Source organism: Chlorocebus sabaeus, chromosome 20, assembly GCF_047675955.1.
Source record: "Chlorocebus sabaeus isolate Y175 chromosome 20, mChlSab1.0.hap1, whole genome shotgun sequence".
Taxonomy (NCBI): domain Eukaryota; kingdom Metazoa; phylum Chordata; class Mammalia; order Primates; family Cercopithecidae; genus Chlorocebus; species Chlorocebus sabaeus.
This window is the reverse complement of record NC_132923.1, coordinates 58,158,312-58,166,115: the sequence shown is the minus strand read 5'-3', so window position 1 is coordinate 58,166,115 and position 7,804 is coordinate 58,158,312.

Below are 7,804 nucleotides of genomic sequence, written 5' to 3'. Positions count from 1 at the left end.
TGCCCCAGGTGCGTTTGCGGTTTGGGCAGCAGCTGTCTTTGATCTGAGCTGCCCCAGCGGGATCGCGATCCAGGGAGCTAACTCTGACCCGGGCTTCCAAAGCCCGCCTGCGACTAGATATCATTAATAAGTCAGATCAGATTTCCTTTACAGGGATTCTAACCCACATTCCTTTACAGGAAGAGACTACAAATCATTACAGGATGGGTAATACCCAGAGCACTCCTCTATCTCCTCTATCTCTCCTTACAAGTAATTTCAAAGAAGTTAGAGCAAGGGGCCATGATCTTGGTATAGAAATCAGGAAAGAAAAGCTAATTACTCTGTGTGTCGCTCCGAATGGCCTGCCTTTGATGTGGGGTGGCCACCCGAAGGGACCTTCCGACTTGCTGTCATCACTAGGGTAAAGTCCAAGATTTTCCTACCTGGGCATGCGGGCCACTTAGATCAAATCCCATATATCCTCATATGGCAGGACCTTGTTGAGAACCCGCCTCCTTGGCTGTCCCCTTTCCAATTAGCCTCTGAACCCTGTAAGGCACTGGTTACCCAAACACTAAAATCCAAGCAACCAACTGCCCCCCCAATCCTGTTCTACCTGACAGTGGGGACCCACTGTTCGCAGAACCCCCTCCGTACCCCTCCAGGCCCCAGGCCCCAGCCCCCCGGGCTGAGCTGTGGGAAGGAGCAGGCGGAGGGGAGGCGGCCGATGCACCCGGACCTACCCCCCGAGCTGAGCCGCTGGAGGGAGCAGGTGGACGGGAGGCGGCCGGCACACATGGGCCCGCTGAAAGGGAAAGTAACTTTGAAGGGCCGGCGGGGCGGACGCGAGGGCGCACTTCACGGACTAGCCCCCCCAGCCGCCTGACTCCATGGTGGCTTTACCCCTTTGGGAAATAGGACCCCCAGATGACACAGGAATCCCCAGGCTCTAGTACTGGCCATTCTCCACCAGTGATCTGTATAACTGGAAGACTCAGAGTGCTCGGTTTTCAGACAACCCCAAAGATTTACTGGCTTTACTGGATAGTGTCATGTTCACCCACCAGCCCACTTGGGATGATTGTCAGCAGCTCCTCCGAATCTTGTTTACCACGGAAGAGCGAGAGAGAATACAGGTAGAAGTTAGAAAGCTGGTCCCGGGGGACGACGGTCAACCGACTGCCAACCCCGACCTCATAAACGCGACCTTTCCTCTGACCAGACCGGCGTGGGACTACAACACGGCAGAAGGTAGGGGACGGATACACCTTTACCGCCAGACTCTAATGGCAGGTCTCCGGGCAGCTGCTCACAAGCCCACTAATTTGGCTAAAGTATATTCTCTTCTGCAGGGAAAGACAGAGAGCCCAGCTACCTACTTAGAAAGATTAATGGAAGCTTTTAGACAGTACACCCCCATAGATCCAGAGGCTCCAGGAAGTCAGGCAGCTGTTGTAATGTCTTTCGTAAATCAGGCAGCCCCAGATATTAAAAGAAAACTCCAGAAATTAGAAGACTTGGAAGGAAAGCGGATTCAGGACCTCCTTCAGATAGCCCAGTGGGTTTACAATAACAGAGATACTCCAGAGGAGAGGCAATTTAAGGCCACTGAAAAAATGACCAAGGTCCTGGCAGCAGTGGTACAGAAAGAGCATCTACAGCCAGAGTACGCCCAATCTAGGCGGCCCCCCAGGCATGATAATCTGAGCAAAGACCAATGTGCCTACTGTAAGGAGGCTGGCCACTGGGTAAGAGACTGCCCCAAAAAGAAACAACGAGGACAGGGACTCCCTAGGTCTACACCCGTACTAGTCACTCAAGATGAAGACTAGGGAAGACGGGGTTCAGACCCCCTCCCCAAACCTAGGGTAACTTTGCAAGTGGAGGGGTCCCCAGTCCAGTTCTTGGTCGATATGGGAGCACAGCACTCAGTCTTAGTTAAAACTAATGGGAAATTATCCTCCAAGTCCTCGTGGGTACAAGGGGCCACAGGAGTTAAGAAATACCCATGGACAACACAAAGAACAGTAAACCTCGGAGCCAAGAATGTAACCCATTCTTTCCTGGTCATCCCTGAGAGCCCCTGTCCCCTATTGGGGAGAGATCTGCTAACTAAAATGGGAGCACAGATCCATTTCCTCCCTGAGGGGCCCATCGTGACCAACTCCCACAATCGACCCATGTCCGTCCTGACTATAACCCTAGAAGATGAGTACCGGCTCCACCAGGAGCAAGCGGCCCCTGACCAAGACATAGCAACCTGGCTCCAGCAATATCCAGAAGCTTGGGCGGAAACAGGGGACTTAGGTCTAGCAAAACACCGTCCTGCCTTATTTGTTGAACTTAAGCCTGGGACAGACCCCGTGCGGGTACGCCAATACCCGATGCCCCTAGAGGCCAAGAAAGGAATTGCCCCGCATATCCGCCGGCTCCTTGACCAAGGGGTCTTTCGCCCATGTCACTCACCCTGGAATACTCCATTGTTGCCAGTACGAAAACCTAATAGTGGAGAATACAGACCTGTACAAGACTTAAGAGAAATCAATAAGAGGGTTGTGGACATACATCCAACTGTGCCTAACCCGTATATCCTCCTGAATACCCTAAACCCTAAACATCAATGGTACACTGTTTTAGATTTGAAAGATGCTTTCTTCAGTTTGCCTTTAGCCCCTCAGAGCCAAAAGCTCTTCGCCTTCGAGTGGAATGACCCTAATAGGGGCATAAGTGGCCAACTGACATGGACCAGACTGCCGCAGGGATTCAAAAACTCTCCTACCCTGTTCGATGAGGCCCTCCATGAAGACCTGGGTGAGTACCGATGCAAACACCCTGAAATAACCTTACTACAGTATGTTGATGACCTCCTAATTGCTGCTGAGACCCAAGAAGCTTGCATCCAAGGGACCAAGAGTCTCTTACAAGCTCTGGGGAATCTAGGCTACCGAGCCTCGGCAAAGAAAGCTCAAATCTGTAAGCCAGAGGTAGCATATCTAGGGTACCTGCTTAAAGAAGGGCAGTGCTGGTTAACAGACGCCCGGAAACAAACTGTTCTGCAGATCCCCAGGCCACAATCCACCCGACAAGTGAGGGAATTCCTGGGGTCGGCGGGATTTTGCAGACTATGGATACCTGGGTTCGCAGAACTGGCTAAACCCTTGTATCAGGCAACACGGGGGCAGCAGTCATTTAAGTGGACAGACGAAGCCGAGTCGGCTTTCCAACAGATTAAAACCGCCCTACTCTCCACGCCTGCACTGGGACTACCTGATGTTACCAAGCCCTTCCACTTACACGTAGATGAGAATAAGGGTGTCGCCAAGGCGGTAATAACTCAGAACTTAGGCCCCTGGCGGAGGCCAGTTGCCTACCTGTCAAAGAAGTTAGACCCAGTGGCCGCCGGGTGGCCCCCTTGTCTCCGAATGGTTGCGGCCACGGCTCTGATGGTGCAAGATGCTGATAAACTTGTCATGGGGCAAGAATTGCGGGTCGTTACTCCACATGCCATCGAAGGTGTAGTCAAACAGCCACCTAATCGATGGATGAGTAACGCCCGGCTCACCCACTACCAAGGACTACTACTAAATCCTCTCAGGATAACTTTCCTGCCCCCAACGACCTTAAACCCTGCCTCGCTGCTGCCCAACCCAGATCTGGACGCCCCACTCCACGACTGCACCGAGATACTAGCTCAGGTGCACGGAGTTCCAGAAGACCTGCAGGACCGCCCACTTCCTGACGCCGACCTCATCTGGTTCACTGATGGGGGCAGCTTCATGCATCAAGGCCAGAGGTACACTGGAGTGGCAGTGACTTCAGAGACTGAGTTAATCTGGGCGGAACCCCTGCCCCCGGGGACATCGGCCCAGAAGGCCAAACTGATAGCGCTCACCCAAGCTTTTACCTTAGTGGCGGGGAAAAAGCTGACAGTATATACAGACAGCCGATATGCTTTTGCAACGGCGCATACACATGGGGCCATTTACAGGGAGCGAGGGTTACTGATGGCTGAAGGAAAAGAGATAAAAAACAAGCAAGAGATCCTAGCCCTGCTAACAGCCCTATGGAGGCCAGAAAAGTTAGCCATTGTGCATTGCCCAGGGCATCAGAAACTACTCCAACTGCTCAAGGCAACTTTCTGGCAGACCAAACTGCAAGAAATGTGGCGAAGGCTCCCAGCCAACTCCTTGCACTCCAGCTCCCTGACCCGGGCCCCCGGGACTTGCCATATCTCCCTGATTATTCAGAACAAGATCTCCAGTGGATTGACAAACTTCCCCTGAAACAGATCCAGAATGGGTGGTGGACTGATACTAATGACCAAACCATCCTACCAGAAAAATTAGGACAAGTGTTAGAACACATCCACGGAACCACCCACCTGGGTGCTCGGTGGATGATAGACCTGATCAGATGCTCTAAGCTCAAATTCAGACATACAGCCGAGACGGCCAGCAGCATTGTGACAAGTTGCAAAGTCTGCCAGCTTAACAACGCCTACCCCCAATCCCAGACTGCAGCGGGAACAAGGCTCAGGGGAACCAGGCCCGGTATCTACTGGGAAGTAGATTTTACTGAGATAAAGCCAGGGAAATACGGGTATCGGTACTTACTTGTCTTTGTAGATACTTTTTCAGGGTGGACTGAAGCATTCCCCACCAAAAGGGAAACTGCTCAGGTTGTAGCAAAGAAAATCCTGGAAGATATCCTCCCCAGGTATGGCTTCCCCGTCCAGATAGGGTCAGATAATGGGCCGGCCTTCGTCATTAAGGTAAGTCAGGATTTGGCTTCCATCCTTGGGGCAAATTGGAAACTACATTGTGCTTACAGGCCCCAGAGTTCAGGACAGGTAGAGAGGATGAATCGGACCTTAAAGGAGACCTTAACTAAATTAACTATGGAGACTGGCGCTAATTGGGTGGTCCTTCTCCCCTACGCTCTGTTCCGGGCCTGTAATACCCCTTACAGACTGGGCCTTACCCCTTATGAAATCATGTATGGCAGACCCCCACCCCTAGTTCCCCGCCTAAAAGATGATCTGCTCAAGTCTGAAATGGAAAATGTCTCTGAACTCTTATTTTCCCTACAAGCCTTGCAGAAAATTCATCAAGAAATCTGGCCCAAGCTGAAGGAACTATATGAGACCAGTCCCCCGCCGACATCCCATCCGTACCAGCCGGGAGACTGGGTCCTGGTCAAGCGACACCGACAAGAGACCCTAGAACCCAGGTGGAAAGGACCACTCCAGGTACTCCTAACCACACCCACTGCCCTGAAGGTAGAAGGCATTGCGTCGTGGATCCACTACACCCACGTCAAGCCAGTGGACCCAACCTCCGACCTTCTGGGACCAATCACGGCGGCGGCTGAAGCACCGGACACGTGGACTATGGACAGAGCTAGGAACAACCCCTTAAAACTCACCCTGCGCCGGCAGCATAGCTCGCTGTAAACATGCAGTTAGGTAGTTTAACCATAACGTTAGCCGCCCTAGTGGCCGCTGGAGAAATTACAAGACCAGCTCTTAATCCCTTTGGAGATTCTGGCTTTATGAAAACCAAACCCACCCAGGACAACCTCATAAGCCCGGGAAATTATTGGCCAGTGCTGATTGCCCCTCCTCAGGGTGCAACAGCCCAATTCTACTAAATTTTACTGGTTTTCAAATAGCCAAACCTATGACACCAATAATATGCTTTGAGTTTGATCAGACTAAATACAATTGTAAACACTATTGGTGGCACCAAGATGCTGGCTGTCCTTATAACTATTGTAACATCCATAGACCCCGTTATTGGCGAGAGAAAAAACAGTTAGACCCTAAGTGGCCCTTCCATCGTAGACGGGATGGAGACTTTTCATATACATGGATAGTTAGAGACCCCTGGAACTCCCGCTGGACCACGCCTCAAAATGGGGCTGTATACTACTCCCCCTCCTCCACATGGCCTAGCAGTCACCTCTATCTGTGGCGACGCCTAGTGCAAGTACTGCCCGTGGTCCACGGGAATATCCAACAACAGGAAAACAGACTAACACAAGACTTACGTCCTTTCTCCTGGTTAAAATTATTACAAGAAGGACTAGAACTTACTAACCTTACAGGACTTCACAGCCTGTCTGGCTGCTTTCTGTGTGCCACTCTAGGGCGTCCACCGCTAACCACTGTCCCTCTGCCATGGGGATCCTCTACCTCTGCCCAAGCTAACAACCTCCGAAACCTCTCATATGCTCCTATCCTAAACGTGCCTCTATACCTAAACCCCAGTCAGGAGAAGTTTCCCTACTGTTTCTCAGGAACCAATACCAGCCTCTGCAGCATCACTGCAATGCCCCCTAATATCACCCTAAGGGCTCCGCCGGGCATATTCTTCTGGTGTAATGGAACATTATCTAAGAACCTACCTAGTCCCTCTGTTACCAACCTACTGTGTCTTCCTGTCACATTAGTTCCCCGGTTGACTCTACTAACTGCTGGCGAGTTCCTAGGGTACACCGGTAACTGGACTAGTACTGCTATTCACCCAGTCCCTAGACCGAGACCTGCACGAGCCATATTTCTCCCACTCATTGTGGGAATCTCCCTCACCACATCCCTCATGGCGGCCGGACTGGCGGGGGGAGCCCTAGGTCACACCATCATAGAAAGCAACAAGTTGTACCAACAATTTGCCATTGCTATGGAGGAGTCGGCTGAGTCCCTTGCCTCCCTTCAGCGGCAGCTCACATCCCTAACTCAGGTAAACTTGCAGAACCGGAGGGCCCTAGACCTACTCACTGCAGAAAAAGGTGGTACATGTATGTTTCTGAAAGAAGACTGTTGTTTCTACATAAATGAATCAGGGCTTGTAGAGGACCGGGTCCAACAGTTACGCAAGTTAAGCGCAGAAGTAAAAACATGGCAGTTTGCTTCAGCTGCAGACCAATGGTGGAATTCCTCTATGTTTTCTCTGTTAGCCCCCTTCCTTGGACCCCTGCTAAGTCTACTATTTCTGCTTACCGTAGGACCTTGTGTTGTTAACAGAATTTTACAATTTGTTAGGGAGAGATTTGACACCGTACAACTCATGGTCCTCAGAGCCCAATACCAACCTGTAAACGCTGAAACAGAATCAGACTTATAAGACCCAAGATTGGCTCTAGAGATACCTGAAAAGAAGGAGGGAATGAAAGGAGCTGGGCACATTCCTCAGCCCCAGGCTCAAAACAAACAAGCCCAGTACAAACCCATGCCATCCTCCCATCCCACCACATATCGCCATATATCTCTCAAACTTCCTGAGCCCAGTACAAACACATCCCATCCTCCCATCCCACCACATATCGCCATATATCTCTCAAACTTCCTGAGCCCAGTACAAACACATCCCATCCTTCCATCCCACCACATATCACCATGTATCTCTCAAACCTCCTGAGCCCAGTACAAACACCACCTGGAAAGTCTCCGATAAGGAGACAGCCGTTCAAAGTTTTACTGAAAGCACGGGAACCAAAAGAATTCCTTTGTTCCCCTGTAACTTTCAGGCTATAAAAAGCAAACACTTGCATTGTTCAAGGCCCTCTTGTACCCTGTGGAATGGAGGGACCAGGTTCGAACTTGTAGTAAAGATCCTTGCCACTTGGCTTTGACTCTGGACTCTGGTGGTCTTCTTTGGGGAACAAATGGTCTGGGCACAACAACCCTACAAAACAAATCTGCAGATTGAATTCTGCCTATAGGACACAAATTTATGATCCTTAGCAATGTGAAGTTAGAGAAGGGGCTTTATTGTGAAATTGACATGGGTTGTTTTATGTCTTATAAATGAAGTCTCCTCAT